The 18687-nt window shown below is 44.2% G+C and overlaps 1 protein-coding gene across 6 annotated transcripts in view; it reads left to right on the top strand.

Moving 5' to 3' along the window:
* The window catches only part of FAM222B (family with sequence similarity 222 member B), a 94622-nt gene that overhangs the window by 39967 nt on the left and 35968 nt on the right, over positions 1-18687 (top strand). Inside the window, exon 2 of one of the 6 annotated variants that reach the window (XM_073004785.1) lies at positions 12652-12822. The exons of the other annotated variants lie outside the window; for them this stretch is intronic. The gene's annotated coding sequence lies outside the window, so the exon portion shown is untranslated. The remainder of the gene's footprint in view (positions 1-12651; positions 12823-18687) is intronic. 6 annotated transcript variants of the gene reach the window in all.

Genomic DNA, 18687 nt, shown 5'->3' with positions numbered 1-18687 from the left:
GTCTCGAACTTCTGATCTTAAGTGATCTGCCTGCCATGGCCTCCCAAAGTGCTGGGATTACAGGCGTGAGCCACCATGCCTGGCCCATCTCAGCCTCTTGAGTAGGTGGGACCACAGGTTCACTTCATCATGCCTGGCTACTTTTTTCATTTTTTTGTAGAGACGGGGTCTCCCTATGTTGTCCAGGTTGGTCTCAAACTCCTGGCTCCAACGATCTTCCCACCTGGCCTCCCAAGTGCTGAGATTAGAACCATGAGTTATCATGCCCAGACTACACTTAGTTTCTTCCTTCCTTCCTTCTTTCCTTCCTTCCTTCCTTCCTTCCTTCCTTCCTTTCTTCCTTCCTCTTTTCTCTCTTTCCTCCCTCCCTCCCTCCCTCCCTCCCTCCCTTCCTTCCTTCCTTCCTTCCTTCCTTCCTTCCTTCCTTCCTTCCTTCCTCTCTCTCTCTCTCTCTTTCTTTCTCTCTCTTTCTTTCTCTGTCTCTCTCTCTCTCTCTTTCTTTCTCTCTCTCTCTCTCTCTCTCTCTTTCTTTTTCTGAGATGGAATCTCATTCTGTTACCCAGACTGGAGTGCAGTGGCGCGATCTCAGCTCACTGCAAGCTCTGCCAACTGGGTTTACCCCATTCTCCCACCTCAGCCTGCCGAGTAGCTGGGACTACAGGCGCCTGCCACCACGCCCGGCTAATTTTGTGTTTGTATTTTTAGTAGAGACGGGGTTTCACTGTTTTAGCCAGGATGGTCTCGATCTCCTGACCTCGTGATCTGCCCACCTCGGCCTCCCAGAGTGCTGGGATTATAGACGTGAGTCACCGTGCCCAGCCTACACTTAGTTTCTCAATCATCAAAAGTAGTATATAACTCAGTACTTGACCTAGAAAAATTCAGCTCAATGTAGTATCCTTGGGACAGTTTGTTTTATTTAATACTAAATATAAAATCTATATTAGAGGCCAGGCATGGTGGCCTGTGCCTGTAATCCCAGCACTTTGAGAGGCCAAGGCGGGCGGATCACAAGGTCAAGAGATAAAGACCATCCTGGCCAACATAGTGAAACCCCGTCTCTACTAAAAAATACAAAAATTAGCTGGGCGTGGTGGTGTGTGCCTGTAGTCCCAGCTACTTGGGAGGCTGAGACAGGAGAATTGCTTGAACCCAAGAGGTGGAGGTTGCGGTGAGCTGAGATTGCACCACTGCACTCTAGCCTGGCAACAGAGTGAGACTCTGCCTGAAAAAAAAATAAAAATAAAAAATCTGTATTAGCATTCTCCAGAGAAACAGAACCAGGAGGGTAAATATGTAAGAGGGGATTAGGACTTGGCTTATTTAGTCATGGAGGCTGAGAAGTTCCACAACATGCTATCTGCAAGCTCAAGAACCAGGAAAGCTGATGGTGTCATTCAGTCTGAGGCCAAAGGAGCTCGGATTGCCAAGGGGAAAAGAAGATAGACGTCCTGGTTCCTGAAGAGACTTGACCTTTGTTACCTAATCCCACTGAGGTGCTATGGAGAATTAAAATCTTTCATTTTTTTATTTTTATTTTTTATTTTTATTTTTATTTTTTTGAGACGGAGTCTCACTCTGTCACCCAGGCTGGAGTGCAGTGGCCGGATCTCAGCTCACTGCAAGCTCCGCCTCCTGGGTTTATGCCATTCTCCTGCCTCAGCCTCCCGAGTAGCTAGGACTACAGGCGCCCGCCACCTCGCCCGGCTAGTTTTTTGTATTTTTTAGTAGAGACGGGGTTTCACCGGGTTAGCCAGGATGGTCTCGATCTCCTGACCTCGTGATCCGCCCGTCTTAGCCTCCCAAAGTGCTGGGATTACAGGCTTGAGCCACCGCGCCTGGCCTAAAATCTTTCAAGTAAGTTATGCATAAACTAGCTTTTGATACTGAAATGTCTTTTTTTTTTTTTTTTTTTAAGACGGAGTCTCACTCTGTCACCCAGGCTGGAGTGCGTGCAGTGGTGCGATCTCGGCTCACTGCAAGCTCCGCCTCCCGGGTTCACACTAGTCTCCTGTCTCAGCCTCTCGAGTAGCTGGGACTACAGGCGCCGGCCACACCATGCCCAGCTAATTTTTTGTATTTTTAGTAGAGACGGGGTTTCACTGAGTTAGCCAGGATGGCCTCGATCTCCTGACCTTGTGATCCACCCACCTCGGCCTCCCAAAGTGCTGGGATTACAGGCATGAGCCACCGCACCCGGCCTATTGGTGTCTTCTGACCCTGTAATATATGTAAATTATTCATCACATGTGGGTGAGCTGTTGGTAGCTTAAGCCAAAGAAACAAACTGCAGCCGGACGCAGTGGCTCATGCCTGTAATCCCAACACTTTGGGAGACTGAGGCAGGAGGATTGCTTGAGCCCAGGAGTTTGAGGCCAGCTCAGGCAAGATGGTGAGACCCTGTCTCTGTATAAAAAAATTAGGTGTGTGTGGTGATGTGTGCCTGTACTCCCAGCTACTTGGGAGGCTGAGATGGAAGGATCCCTTCAGCCCAGGAATTCAAAGCTGCAGTGAGCTGCTATCATGACAATGCACTCCAGCCAGGGTGAGAGAGCAAGACCGTGTCTCTAAAAAGAAAAAAAGACGAAGCTGGGTGCGGTAATCTCAGCACTTTGGGAGGCCAAGGTGGGCAGATCACTTGAGGTCAGGCATTCGAGACCAGCCTGGCCAACCTGGTGAAACCCCGTCTCTACTAAAATTCAAAAATTAGCTAGGCCTGGTGGCATGCACCTGTAATCCCAGTTACTCAGGAGGCTAAGGCAGGAGAATTGCTTGAACTTGGGAGGTGGAGGTTGCAGTGAGCAGAGATTGCACCATTGTACTCCTCCAGCCTGGGTGACAGAGTGGGACTCCCTCTCAAAAAAAAAAAAAAAAAAAAAAGAAAAAGCAAAGAAACAAACCTCTTTTCTTACCAAAGCAAACTTTTATAACACTGGACAATATGTGCTAATAATCAGAGCTGTTGCCTGAAATGAAATCCATTTAGAATAGTCAGTGTGTGATGAAAGTAGTCCTGTCATCACTTTTTTGTTTTTTTTGCAGTTGTATAATTTTATTTGATGACCAGTGGTTAGTTCTTATCCACACTGAGTGTCTGTAGATTTTGAAAGTGGTAACAGGTATATAAGTAACCAAAGTATAGAGCTTGTTTTAGTGAATCTTTATCTTCATTACATTTTCTGGACAACCACATAGGGATACACTGTGTGAGACATTCCTTATTCCTTTGGGCCAGACAGCTTTGTTGAGCCTGCTATCAATGTGTGCATCTGGGGTCCTCTTCTCCCTCATGGCAAATTTCCAGATATCTTTGAGTGCCTGAGAGGCTTGCTTCTTAGAGGCTTACTCCATGAATGCACTTGTGAATCTCAATAGTGTATTCTTGGGTTACCACCTGGTTGATGGCAGAACAGCCTTTCTTCTTACCACCCTTTGCGGGAACCATTCTGCTGCGCCCAAATTGGAAAGCTGTCATCACTTTAAAGCTGGGGGCTTCTGGCTGGGTGCAGTGGCTCATGCCTATAATCCCAGCACTTTGGGAGGCTGAGGCAGGTGGATCACTTGAGGTCAGGAATTTGAGACCAGCCTGGCCAACGTGGTGAAACCTTATCTCTACTAAAAATACAAAAATTAGCGAGGTGTGGTGGCAGACACTTGTAATTCCAGCTACTCAGGAGGCTGAAGCAGGAGAATTGCTTGAAACTGGGAGACACTGGTTGTAGTAAGCCGAGATTGCACCACTGCCGATCATACCATTGCACCTGGTCCACAGAGTAAGACTGCGTCTCAAAAAAAAAAAAAAAAAAAAAAAGCTGGGGTTTCTTTTAAGTGCTATTTGCTGGGAAGATATTACCTGAAGAGTTACTTTTTTCTTTTCTTTTCTTTTCTTTTTTTGCATTCAGCAAAGTGTTTTTGAGGATCAGTTGCTGAACTGAATGAAAATCAGATTTTATGCCACTTGCAGAATTGAGATGATTTAGAAAACATTCATGTTGCTTCAAAGGAGAAGCATAAGCATTATTAGTCATAACTTAAGATTTACTTCCTTCCAAAAGCTAAGCACTTCTACCATTGGCATTCTATTTATCTTCATTTTTACTATGTAAAGGATAGGACTTAATCTACTTTAAAAGGAAAGATGTGTCAAGACTGTGAGAAGCTGAAGAGAGCTCATCCTAAATTAGGATGGAAAAGTCCCATTTACTGGGTACCTGAATGGACCCTCTGCATTACCCAGCTATTCAGCTGGGAATGGTTTTACTATTATAAAGACATTAATTTTGTAGCTGTAAAGGTACTGGTTTGGTTTTTGCTTATCTTATTCTTCCAGAACTTTTTTTTTTTCCCCAACAAAAAGTGGAACCAGTAGATTAATGAAGAATCCACATCTTAGTTTTAACTTGTCTTGCCAGGTATCACTGTGCATTCACTAAAGTGCTTTACAAAATATTTTAATATTTGGGCTATATTTAGTGAGGTATGGTACAATTGTAGAGAGGTACTGTTTTAGAACTTTTCTCCAGAGAGACAAAAAGAACCTTTCCTTGTAAGAAAAGTCCTTTGACTGTTTCCATAGTCCCTGGCAAAATTAAGTTGGAAAAGGCAGCTTTTTCAGCCAGATATATTTTTATTTTTGCCTCCTCTCCAACCTGAACCAGTGTCCCAACTGAAATGTGTCATTCTTATCAGTGATAGTATATTTTGGGAGAAAGTGTTCCTTAGTGCGTCTAGAAGTAAAAAGCTTATGGCACTTCAGCCTGCACATCAATTTTAATAACTCTCTAAAATTGTTTATACCAACTCCCTCCACCTCACATCTGTTCACATCTGCTCATCTTTCAGATATGATACTTAAGAAAGTATCATAGGCTGGGCGTGGTGGCTCATGCCTGTCATCCCAGCAGTTTGGGAGGCCAAGGTACGTGGATCACTTGAGGTCGGGAGTTTGAGACCAGCCTGACCAACATGGAGAAACCCTGACTACAAAAAATACAAAATTAGCCAGGCGTGGTGGCTCATGCCTGTAATCCCAGCTACTTGGGAGGCTGGGGCAGGAGAATCACTTGAACCCGGGAGGCGAGGTTGCTCTGAGCTGAGATCACGCCATGGCACTCCAGCCTGGGCAACAACAGTGAAACTCCATCCCCCCAAAAAAGAAAAAGTATCATTGCTCAACCAGAGAAATGCCAGTCTTTATCAAAGTCATAGTTGCATATAACAGCAGTCTTTGGTATGTGTGCAAGTTTGGATTGCTTTGTTTTATTATTGTTTAAAGAGCCTTTCTTGCCAGTTGTGGTAACTCACACCTGTAATCCCAGAACTTTGGGAGGCCAAGGCAGGAGGACCTCCTGAGCCTAGAAGTTCAAGACCAGCCTGGGCAACAACTGAGAACTTGTTTCTACAAAAAATAAAATAGTTACCCAAGTGTGGTGGCAATCACCTGTAGTCCCAGCTTACTCGGGAGGTTGCGGCAGGAGGATCACTTGAGCCTAGGAGTTAGAGGCTGCAGTCAGCTATAATGGTGCAACTGCACTGAAGCCTGGGTGACAGAGCGAGCCCTGTCTCTTAAAAAAAGAAAGGTTTTCTGTATTACAAAAACGAGGCCAGGCGCAGTGGCTCACGCCTGTAATCCCAGCACTTTGGGAGGCTGAGATGGGTGGATCATGAGTTTAAGAGGTCGACACCATCCTGGTTAACATGGTGAAACCCCGTCTCTACTAAAAATACAAAAATTAACTGGGCATGGTGGTATGCGCCTGTAGTCCCAGCTACTTGGGAGGCTGAGGCAGGAGAATCACTTGAACCTGGGAGGTGGAGGTTGCAGTGAGCCGAGATCATGCCACTGTACTCCAGCCTGGCAACAGAGTGAGACTCCATCTCAAAAAAAAAAAACAAAAACCAGGATTCCACTCTTGAAAACAAGTTGATAAATTGCCTTTTATTAAAGGTGTAAGTGCCTAAGTATTAAACTTCACATGAGAAAACAAAAACTGTATTAGTTATGGTTAAGTGTTTTTAAGAAAGTTACGTAATTAAAAGTTGTGCTGCTGTCTTGCACTGAAACTAACAGGTAAACCATGGAGAAACTGTCGTTTCTTAGTGAGGATTGCTCTGACTGTATTGTTTAAAATTACTACCCTACCCAATATTGTCTATTTCCTTACATTGCTTCATTTATTTAATTTATTATTATTATTATTATTATTATTATTATTTTTGAAACAGAGTCTTACTCTGGTTGCCCGGGCTGGAGTGCAGTGGCATGATCTTGGCTCACTGCAGCCTCAACCTCCTGGGCTCAGGTGATTCTCTCACCTTAGCCTTCCAAGTAGGTGAGATTGTAGGCGTACGCCATCTCACCTGGCTAATTTTTTGTGTTTTTAGTAGAGACGAGATTTGCTGTATTGCCAGGCTGGTCTCAAACTCCTGCAGTCTGCTCACCTTAGCCTCCCAGAGTGTTGGGATTACTGGTGTGAGCCACCACACCTGACCTATTTATTTTTTTCATAGCATTTATCACTTTTTTTGCATGGCTGGGGGATAGGGTCTCTTTGTCACCCAGGCTGGAGTGCAATGACACGATCATGGCTCCTTGCAGCCTCAACCTCTGGGGCTCAAGTGAGCCTCCCATTTCAGCCTCCCCATGGAGCTGGGACCAGAGGGGCACACTACCACACCTGGCGTTTTTTTTTTTTTTTTTATAGAAATGGGGTCTCCCTATGTTGTCCAGGCTGGTCTTGAGCTCTTGGCCTTAAGCAGTCTTACCGCCTCAGCCTCCTAAATTTCTGGGATTACAGACATGTGCTGTGATGGCTGGCCAGTTCCTAGTTTCTTTATCTGTGAAAATGGGACTAATCATACATATCCAAACTATCTCAAAGGGCATCTTGAGAAGATGGAGAGAGAGAGAATCATGTGAAAAAGCACTTAGAAAATTGTAAAACTCCCTGCAAATGTAAGATATTGTTAATCACCTTACAAAAACCACCTTTTTAAAATGATTTGGAATCATAGATTCTAAAAGTTGATTCTAGTGGTCATCTAGTCCACATTCTTAGCTACTGAAAGAAAATAGCCGGGCGCGGTGGCTCAAGCCTGTAATCCCAACACTTTGGGAGACCGAGACGGGCGGATCACGAGGTCAGGAGATCGAGACCATCCTGGCTAACCCGGTGAAACCCCGTCTATACTAAAAAAATACAAAAAAAAACTAGCCGGGCGAAGTGGTGGGCGCCTGTAGTCCCAGCTACTCGGGAGGCTGAGGCAGGAGAATGTTGTAAACCCGGGAGGCGGAGCTTGCAGTGAGCTGAAATCCGGCCACTGCACTCCAGTCTGTGCGACAGAGCGAGACTCCGTCTCAAAGAAAAATAAAAATAAAAAAAAGAAAAGAAAATAAACCCTTTTGCATAATTCTCGATGAATGGTAATTACTTTTGCTTCATTATTTTTCTATTGCTGTTGAACAAGTTCAAATTGTTCTTCATGTTCATTTAAAATTGCCTTCCTTCAAAAACTTTAATTTATTAACTTATTTTATTTTATTTTTTTGGCATTCTCATTTGAGATCTTCATCATCTCACCTCAAAATCGCAGTAGCCAGCCAGGCACGGTGGCTCATACCTGTAATCCCAGTACTTTGGGAAGCCGAGGTGGGCGGATCACTTGAGGCCAGGAGTTCAAGACCAGCCAACATAACGAAACCCCATCTCTAAAATAAATTTTGTATTCCAGAAATACAAAAATTAACCAGGTGTGGTGACTCACGCCTGTAATCCCAGCTACTCGGGAGGCTGAGGCTAGAGAATCGCCGAAGCAGGGGAGGCAGAGGTTGCAGTGAGCTGAGATCACACCATTGTACTCCAGCCTGGGCAATAGAGCAGGACTCTGTCTCAAAAAACAAAACAAAACAAAACAATGCAATAGCCATTTAACTGGCTTCTACCATCTCCTGTTTTTCTTTCACACTTCCAGAAGATTTATTCTAAATAGACATCTGATAATGTTACTTTCCTTAAAACCTATCCCTATATCCCATGGTTTTCAGAGAAGTCTGACATTAGCAAATAATAGTTATAACTGCCATCAAGCACAGGCAGTGTACTAACCACTTTACAAATACCACCTCATTTTATCATCACAATTATTCTGAAAGGTGTTGGATGCACTTTCTTTTCTTTTTTCTTTCTTTTTTTTGTTTGAGATGGAGTCTCGCTCTGTCACCCAGGCTGGAGTGCAGTGGTGTGATCTCGGCTCACTGCAACCTCCGCTTCCCAGGTTCAAGTGATTCTCCTGCCTCAGCCTCCTCAGTAGCTGGGATTACAGGTGCGTGCCACCAGGCCCAACCAATTTTCATATTTTCAGTAGAGATGGGGTTTCACCATGTTGGTCAGGCTGTTCTCGAACTCCTGACCTTGTGATCTGCCCACCTCGGCCTCCCAAGGTGCTGGGATTACAGGCATCAGCCACTGTACCCGGCCCTTTTTTTTTTTTTTTTGAGACGGAGTCTCGCTCTGTCGCCCAATCTCGGCTCACTACAAGCTCCGCCTCCCAGATTCACGCCATTCTCCTGCCTCAGCCTCCCGAGTAGCTGGTACTACAGACGCCCGGCTATTTTTTTTTTTTTTTGTATTTTTAGTAGAGACAGGGTTTCACCAAAGCCAGGACGGTCTCGATCTCCTGACCTCGTGATCCGCCTGCCTCAGCCTCCCAAAGTGCTGGGATTACAGGTGTGAGCCACCGTACCCAGCCAATTTTTGTATTTTTAATAGAAATGGGGTTTCACCATATTGATCAGGATGATCTGAAACTCCTGACCTTAGGTGATCCACCCGCCTCAGCCTCCCAAAGTGCTGGGATTACAGGCATGAACCACTGTGCCTGGCCTAGGTGTTGGATCCACTTTCATGCCAATCTAAGGGTAAGAACATTGAGCTGTGACTCTGATCTGTTCTGTCTTTCTAACATGAAGTATTAATATAATTTGCATATCAGGCTTATCTCCAGGTTTAGCACATATGCCCAACACCCTGCTCTCCATACCAGACCATTTGTGCCTCCGCAAACAAGTGGTTTAGTTTTACAGCTGCATGCCTTTCATTATAGTTGTTGACTACCCTTCTTCTCAATCTGGTAAATTCTTACCCAGTCTTCAATGACCTGTGCTGCTGTTCTCCCTTCTTTCTCACTGTCCCTTGAAGTATTTGTTTCATTGTCTGGATTTTCTGTGGGTTGTTTTTTTTTTTTTTTTTTTTTTTGAGACGGAGTCTTGCTCTGTTGCCCAGGCTGGAGTACAGTGGCGTGATCTTGGCTCACTGCAACCTCTGCCTCCCATGTTCAAGCAATTCTGCCTCAGCCTCCCGTGTAGCTGGGACTACAGGCACCAGCCACCACGCATGGCTAATTTTTGTATTTTTAGTAGAGACGGGGTTTCACTATGTTGGTCAGGCTGGTTTCAAACTCCCGACCTCAGGAGTTCGCACCACTGCACTCCAGCCTGGGTGACAGAGTCTCAAAAAACAAACAAACAAAAAAACAGAAATGATTTAATCTTTGCTGTTGAAGCAGATCAACAATGCCATTTGTCTGTTTAGAAATAAGATTTTTCCAGGATTCTGTTAAAAGAAGATAAATTGTCAGTATAACAGTAGCTTCTGTCTTTACATACTGTCTTCTTAGTACTACACACTGGTGGCACATGATGCATTTAGTGCATAGTAGCATGATGTGGCGATCAGACCATAGTGCTTTACTTTAGGACATCCAGGGGAAATTTAACAATTCTCAGTAACTCTCAGCCTTAATGGCTTGGTTATTGTTAAAATTCATCTTTATCAAAGGAAGCACCAGTTAATGATTTTTCTCCTGGCCCAACATGCTGGGTATTAACTGGAATTGCTGACTGATTTGCAGTGGGGAAACCCTGAGAGCAATTTCATGTTTGTCCACAAATTATCATTAGCAGTTTCATTTGCAGATTGAAGGAGCAGAAGGAGTGGGCTCTTCGCCAGTTACAGCTTCCCTCCGATTAGGGTGTTAGTTCAATTATGTCCAATTAACTTTTATTATAGATAGTGATGATAATTACTTGCAAGTCAGTTTTTGGCTGCAGTTAAACCAAGACTGAAGTATGAACTTGATGGATTTTAATAACTGGTATGACACATTTCACACCCTCATTCCACTGCAGTTATTTCTTTTTCCAGGCCTCTTTTAGTCAAGAGGTCAAAGCATTGAAAAAATCCATCTCACAATTAAAACATACTGTCCTTACTTTGAAGAGCCTTGTAGGATCATATTTTAAAGAATCTATTAGGAGCAGTCTAATGGCTTTTTACATTCTGAAATCATACCCTTGAGTTCACTGTTGCTTATCATAGGAGAATAGACTGAGATAAAACTAAATGTCATTCATAGCAATATATCCTTATTTTAAAATTATAGTAATTGGCAAAGTACGGTCTGGTTTTCTGATTGCATTTTAAATTCTCTTCTAAGTGCAAAAGAAAACTTGGTTTGGGCACTTTAAAAAGCAGTAGGACATTGGCTGTAATCCAGTGCCTGCAATCCCAGCATTTTAGGGGGACGAGGTGGATTGCTTAAACCTAGGAGTTTGAGACCAGCCTGGGCAACATGGTGAAACTCCTTCTCTACAAAAAATATTTTACAAAATTAGCTGGGTGCGGTGGCACATATCTGTAGTCTCAGATGCCCAGGAGGCTGTGGTGGGAGAATCACCTGAGCCCAGGAAGTCATGGCTGCAGTGATTGCATCACTGTGCTCCAGCCTGGGAACAGAGTGAGACACTGTCTCAAAAACAAAAGTCTGGGTGCGGTGGCTCACACCTGTAATCTCAGCACTATGGGAGGCCGAAGCGAGAGGATCACTTGAGGTCAGGAGTTCGAGACCAGTCTGCCCAACATGGTGAAACCCTGTCTATACTAAAAATACAAAAGTTAACCGGGCATGGTGGCATGTGCCTGTAGTCCCTTCTACTCGGCAGGCTGAGGTGGGAGAATCGCTTGAACCTGGGAGGCAGAGGTTGCCGTGATCTGAGATCCCGTCACTCTGCTCCGGGCTAAGTGACAGAGTGAGACTCTGTCTCGAAAAGAAAATCAACAGGACACTGAGGACACATTTCTTTAGCTGTATAGGAATTTTAGGGTTTTTTTTGTTTTTGAAACGGAGTCTCACTCTATTGCCCAGGCTGGAGTGCAGTGGTGTGATCTTGACTCACTGCAACCTCTGCCTCCCTGGTTCAAGTGATTCTCCTGCCTCAGCCTCCTGAGTAGCTGGGACTACAGGTGCATGCCACCATACCTGGCTAATTTTTGTATTTTTAGTAGAGATGGGGTTTCACCAAGTTGGCCAGGCTGGTCTGAAACTCCTGATCTCAAGTGATCTGCCCACCTCAGCCTCCTGAAGTGCTGGGATTACAGGCATAAGCCACCATGCCCAGCTAGTATGTTATTTTAATAGAAGGTTACATATCTTTGGAAGTAACCCTTATAAGGCAGATAAAGAGGGATAGAAACAAGGGACATAGTTCGCTTTTCTTGAAGAAGACTCGTAGGTCCGCTTCTGCTTTCTTCAAACTTTCCTATCAGTATTGTTCTTTGATAGTTACCCTGAAAAGTGAATGGACTTACAAGCAAAATATTTTTAAATTTTTAATTTTATTTGGATTTTTAAATTATTTCTTAAAATGTTGTGAGTATAAGCAAAATCTTATCTCTTTAAAATGCAAAAGACAGGCTGGGCACTGTGGCTCATGCCTGTAATCCCAGCACTTTTGGAGGCTGAGGCAGGCGGATCATTTGAGGTCAGGAGTTTGAGACCAGCCTGGCCAACATGGTGAAACCCCGTCTCTACAAAAAATACAAAAATTAGCCGGGTGTGGTGGCATGTGTTTGTAGTCCCAGCTACTCGGGAGGCTGAGGCAGGAGAATCGCTTGAACCCGGGAGATGGAAGTTGCAGTGAGCCGAGATCGCAGCACTGTACTCCAGCCTGGGTGACAGAGCAAGACTTTGTCTCAAAAAAGAAAGAAAGCAAAAGACAGGTTGATTCCAACTGGCACTGTTATTAGATTTGCAGGTGACTTGCTGCTGTTTTCATTTTGGATGTTGCCCGCCTTAGTATCCTTTATTGTTGTGTACTCTTTCTAAGGGTGTATCAGTTTCCTTGGATATCTTTATGGGCTTGGCTGCATAAAAATTTGGTTGAGCTGGGAGCTGTGGCTTACGCCTGTAATCTCAACACTTTGGGAGGCCAAGGCAGGCAGATCACCTGAGGTCAGGAGTTTGAGACCATCCCGACTAACATGGAGAAACCCTGTCTCTACTAAAAATACAAAAAAAAAAAAATTAGCTGGGCATGGTGGTGCATGGCTGTAATCCCAGTTACTTGGGAGGCTGAGGCAGGAGAATTGCTTGAACCTGGGAGGTGGAGGTTGCAGTGAGCCCATATCGCACCATTGCACTCCAGCCTGGGCAAAAAGAGCAAAACTCTGTCTCAAAAAAAAATTTTTTTTTTGGTTGAGTATGACAGAATATGGCAATGCATTTTAACAGCCTAGTTTTTGTTAATGTTTAAAGTTGGGGGATAAGTTGATGGCTGCTTGCAGAACGGTCATAACACACTTGTTCTACCTCTAGAACTTCCCAGGCCGCACTAACAAGGAAAGAAGAGGAAAGGGGGAGTATATAAACATCATCCTCGTACTACAAAGCTTTTCGTCGGTTGTTCCTGAAAACCATTCTGCTATGGAATAACGAAGTCCCTGCTGGCCAGCTGCTGTTGGTGTGAAAGTGGAGAAGTTAGCTATAGTGGGTACTTTTCAGGAAGTTGGAGATAAAGTTTATGATGTCATTTGAAACTTTTTGGATGATGTGAGGAAAGAATGTCAAAACGGTTATACTCTGGAAGATATAACAAGGCTTTCTTTTATAATATAAGAGAGTTTGCATGACACTTGATGAAGTTCTGGTTGTGTGTTTAGAAGGAAGGGCCTTGAAAAACTCTTTATTAAAATGTGAGCATGGGATGGGCAGGGTGGCTCACAACTGCAATCCCAGCACTTTGGGAAGTCAGGGCAGGAGGATCACTTGAGCCCTAGAGTTCAAGACCAGCCTGGGCAACATAGTGAGACCCTGTCTCTACAAAAAACTTTAAAATTAGCCAGGTGTGGTGGTGCGTGCTTGTAGTCCCAACTGTTGGGTGGGGGCGTGGGGGGTCAGGAAGACTAAGGTGGGAACAGTTGAGCCCAGGAGGTTGAGGCTGCAGTTGTGATCATACTACTGCACTAAATGAAGCCTGGGCAACAGAGTGATACCCTATCTTTAAAAAAAAAAAAAAAAAAAGATAAAAAAATGAAAACTGAACATGGCAGTTAAAGAGATGGCAGTGAATGTCAGGTATGAAGAAGGGAGGATCATTAATATTTCCTCCTTCAAGGTAGGCATTTCTTTTTCTGTTTCTTCTTCTTTTTTTTTTTTTTTTTTTTTGAAATAGGGCCTCGCTCTGTCACCCAGGCTGGAGTGAAATGCTGTGATCTTGGCTCACTGCAACCTCTACCTCCCGGGTTCAAGCAGTTCTCATGCCTCGGCCTCCCGAGTAACTGGGATTACAGGCACATGCCACCATACCTGGCTAATTTTTGTATTTTTAGTAGAGATGGGGTTTCACCGTGTTGCCCAGCGTGGTGTTGAACTCCTGACCTCAGGTAATCCACCCGCCTCCGCCTCTCAAAGTGCTGGGATTACAGATGTGAGCCACTGCGCCCAACCTGTTTGTTTCTTCTTTCTTCAGACAGGGTCTCACTCTGTCGCCCAGGCTGGAGTGCAGTGGCACAATCACAGCTCACTGAAGCCTCAAACTCTTGGGTTTAAGCAATTCTCCCACCTTAGCTCCCAAGTAGCTGGGACTGCAGGCACACACCACCACACCTGGCTAATTTTTTTCAGACATGGTCTCAGTTTGCTATCCAGGGTAGTCTCAAATTCCTGGGCATGGCCGGGCACAAGTGATTCTTGCCTTTAATCCCAGCACTTTGGGAAGCCAAGGCAGGCTGATCACCTGAGGTAGGAGTTGGAGACTAGCCTAACCAACATGGTGAAACCCAGTCTCTACTAAAAATACAAAAATTAGCTGGGTGTGGTGACATGTGCCTGTAATCCCAGCTACTTACGAGACTGAGGCAGAAGAATCACTTGAACCCAGAAAGTGGAGTCGAGATCGCACTCCAGCCTAGGTGACAGAGGGAGACACTGTCTCAAAAAAAAAAAAAATTCCTGGGCTCAAGCGATCTTCCTGACTCAGTCTCCCAAAGAGCTGGGATTGCAGTCATGAGCCACGGCACCTGGCTCAGGATAGGTGTTTTTCTTTTTGCTTTCCAATGGCAAAATTCTCTATCTTTAGAATAAGGGAGTCCATGAATGCTCACAGTGGAAGCATTCCCAGAACAGAGTGGAAGTAGGGAGATAATTTGAAGTGTAGGCACTGGAGAAAATGTTATTCAAAAAACTGTTGAGAAGAAATTGGAAGTTGATGAGGCGGAAAGATACAGGAAACCTATTCCAGGTGGCAAGAACCCCAGTGGCACACTCACCCATGTGATTCTCCATTAAGATAAATGAGAATAGTTGCTAACAGACCACTCTCACCTCTTTTTGACCTCCAACCTCACCCTTTCTAGACTTCAACCTTGTATTTTTTAAGATAAAAAAATTTGGCCAAGCACGGTGGCTCACACCTGTAATCCCAGCTTTTGGGAGGCCGAGGTGGGCAGATCACGAGGTCAGGAGATCGAGACCATCCTGGCTAACACGGTGAAACCCCATCTCTACTAAAAATACAAAAAAAAAAATTAGCTGGGCATGGTAGTGGGCACCTGTAGTCCCAGCTACTCCAGCTACTCAGGAGGCTGAGGCAGGAGAATGGCATGAACCCGGGAGGCGGAGCTTGCCATGAGCCGAGATCGTGCCACTGCACTCCAGCCTGGGCAACAGAGCAAGACTCCGTCTCAAAAAAAAAGAAAAAAAAAAATTGAAATATATAGGACAGTTGCAAGTATGCTAGAAATAATTTTTTTTCTTTCAGTCATTTGAGAGTGTTGCTGACCTGATGCTCCATCATCCCTAAATACTTTAGTATTTCCTATAAACAAGGGGCATTCTCCAACTTTACAATACAACTGTCAAAATTAGGAAAGTAACATTGACACGTTACTTCCATATAATTATCAGATCCTCTTCAAATGTTGCTTATTATTGTACCAGTTATATGCTTTATAGCAAAAAGGATCCAGGTCAGAATCACACATTGCATTTATTTTTCATGTTGTCTTAGTCTCCTCCAGTCTGGAACAGTTTCTTCAGGCCTTCTTTGATGTTCATAACCTTGATGCTATTCAGTTATTTTGTAGAAAGTCCCTCAGTTTGGACTTGTCTGGTGGTTCCTCGTGTTTAATTTAGGTAACACATCTTCAGCAGGAATATCACAGGAGTGATGCTGTGTTGTTCATTGCATGATTTCAAAAGGTACAGAATTTTGATTTGTATCAGTACTGATAATGTTTGATCACTTGATTAAGGTGGTGTCTGCTAGGCTTTTCCAAAGTAAAGTTACTCATTTTCCCTTTGTAATTATTATTTTTAGGAGACAGGGCTTAGAAACTATACAACTATTCCATTTGTTTTCAGTCTTTCAATGTATTAGTTTGTTTACATTAGTATGAACTAATGACTTCCTGTTTTATTCAATGAAATATAATCTTTTGTTTATTTTGATGCTCAGGTTATTCCAGATTTGGCCACTAAATCAAGAAAAATAATTTTTTTTTTTTTTTTGAAATGGAGTCTTTGCTCTGTCACCCAGGCTGGAGTGCAGTGGCGCCATCTCGGCTCACTACAAGCTCCGCCTCCTGGGTTCACGCCATTCTCCTGCCTCAGCCTCCCGAGTAGCTGGGACGACAGGCGCCCGCTACCACGCCTGACTAATTTTTTTGTATTTTTAGTAGAGACGGGGTTTCACCGTGTTCGCCAGGATGGTCTCAATCTCCTGACCTTGTGATCCGCCCGTCTCGGCCTCCCAAAGTGCTGGGATTACAGGCTTGAGCTACCGCACCCGGCTTAAGAAAAATAATTATATAAATATATGTTTAGTCATAAAGATGCCCAAATAATCTGCCATTCTTTTATTTCAAAAGATTGACAGATACTCCCCAAACTAACACCTTACAGGCAATGGTAGAAAAGAAAAATTCACAACTGTTGTATTCCTGGTAACATGTTTGCTTTACTCAGTGTACCCACTCACTGTCTTCTCTAATTTCTACTGTGTAAACCTCTCTCGGGGGTTTCCCTCACCAACTGAGCATCTTGTGACTTCTTTGTCCTTTGATATTTCACTATTATTCTTTGAGCACTTCCTTTCCTGCACAATAAGATATATTAGACTCATCTAGTACTTTCTCTGCCTCAGTCAGTTCTCCAAGGAGCCTTGGTTCCTTTCGATGGAAAATGCAGTATTTAGAAACCAAGAGTAGGCCCTACTGGGGCTCGTTGAAATTGGATGGGAGTGATCACTGCATTCAGTACTCTTCTCATTCTGTTTGGGTAGCTTCCATTTCTAATTCAATTGGAGTGACTTAATAGAACTGGGTAAAAGTTGGTGAGTAACTGAGTTGGTAAGGGAGGTCCCAAAGAGAGAAGAAATTAAAGAGGACAGTGGGCCAGACACGGTGGCTCACGCCTATAACCCCAGGAATTTGGGGGGCCAAGGCAGGTGGATCACGAATTCAGGAGTTCAAGACAAGCCTGGCTAAGATGGTGAAACCCCATCTCTACTAAGAATACAAAAAATTAGCCGGGCGTGGTGGTGGGCGCTTGTAATCCCAGCTACTCGCGAGGCTGAGACGAATTGCTTGAACCCGGGAGGCAGAGGTTGCAGTGAGCTGAGATCCCGGCACTGCACACTCCAGCCTGGGCGACAGAGCGAGACTCCATCTCAAAAACAAAAACAAAAACAAAAAAGGGACACAGAATGAAGATGTGTACGAGTAATAGAAGAATTTTGAACTTTTGTTTTCTACCACTATCCATAAGATTACTTGTCGGGGGGTGTTAGCTGTTTTTTGTTTTTTTTTTTTGAGGTATCTTTGAGATAAAAGAAAGGAAGGGCCAGGCGCTATGGCTTACATCTGTAAGCCCAGCACTTTGGGAGGCCGAGCAGGCAGATCACCTGAGGTCAGAAGTTCAAGACCAGCCTGGCCAACATGGTGAAAACCCATCTCTACTAAACTAAAAATACAAAAATTAGGCGGGCGTGGTGGCGGGCATCTGTAATCCCAGCTACTCTGGAGGCTGAGGCAGGAGAATCGTTTGAACCTGGGAGGCGGAGGTTGTAGTAAGCCAATATTGTGTCATTGCACTCCAGCATGGCTGACAGAGTGAGACTCCGACTCAAAAAACAAAAGTAAATTAATTTTAAAAGGGAGGGCAAGTTACAGTATTTGGGCATCTTTAGGGTTACATGTGTATTTATAGGATTTTCCCCCCGATTAACTCAATGCTAAAATAATGTTGACTTAAATGAACTTGTTTGGTGAGACTTAAGATGTAGTATAAGATGCATATTTAACAGGTTAGAAGCAGTCACACACTTTGATAAATAACAATACTGAGGCCAGACGCAGTGGCTCATGCCTGTAATCCCAGCACTTTGGGAGGCCGGGGCAGGTGGATTGCTTGAGCTCATGAGTTCCAGACCAGCCTGGGCAACATGGCAAAAACCTATCTCTATAAAAAACAAAAAAATTAGCCATGTGCAATGGTGTGCGCCTATAATCCTGGCTACTCGGAAAGCTGAGGCAAGAAGATCCCTTAAGCCTAGAAGTTCGAAGTTGCAGTGAGCTATGATTGCACCACCATACTCCAGCCTGGATGACAGAGTGAGACCCTGTCTCAAAAACAAACAAACAGAAAAGCAATTCTGAATCACTATTGAATTTCTCAGGGCCACAGAAGGGAGCCAAATAATTCTGATCATTGAGTGAGTTGTGGTACTTTGAACACTTTAGAGGTTTAAAGAACTGCTTTAGGCCAGGTGTGGTGGCTCACGGCTGTAATCCCAGCAATTTGGGAGGCCGAGACGGGCAGATTACCTAAGGTTGGGAGTTTGAGACCAGCCTGACCAACATGGAGAAACCCCATCTCTACTAAAAATTCAAAATTAGCTAGGTGTGGTGGCACATGCCTGTAATCCTAGCCACTTGGGAGGCTGAGGCAGGAGAATCGATTGAACCCAGGAGGCGGAGGTTGCGGTGAGCCAAGAGCATGCCATTGCACTCCAGCCTGGGCAACAAGAGCGAAACTCCGTCTCAAAAAATAGACTACTTTATTAGTTTTTTGTTTTGCAGGCAATTCCTGAAATGAGGAAGCTTCCTAAAGTGAATTTCAGAATCTTTTTTTTATCTGTGTGTTTACTCTAGCTATGAAAGTATTATTCTAACAGGGACTGTATATCTGTTTTTCCTTCCTGCAGATTGACCCAGCATTCCAAATTTCATTAGCTAGTTATGGTCGGCCAGGTGTGGAAGGAGGTGCTCCATCTCTTCCTTTAAGCTTTCAATTCTTGGGCCCCTTTAAGACTTAACAGCCTCTTCAGCTTTCAGAGACCCTTTAGCTTCAGAA

This window comes from Chlorocebus sabaeus, chromosome 16 (genome assembly GCF_047675955.1).
Source record: "Chlorocebus sabaeus isolate Y175 chromosome 16, mChlSab1.0.hap1, whole genome shotgun sequence".
In the NCBI taxonomy this organism is placed as follows: Eukaryota; Metazoa; Chordata; class Mammalia; order Primates; family Cercopithecidae; genus Chlorocebus; species Chlorocebus sabaeus.
This window is presented reverse-complemented; position numbering and strand designations above follow the sequence as displayed.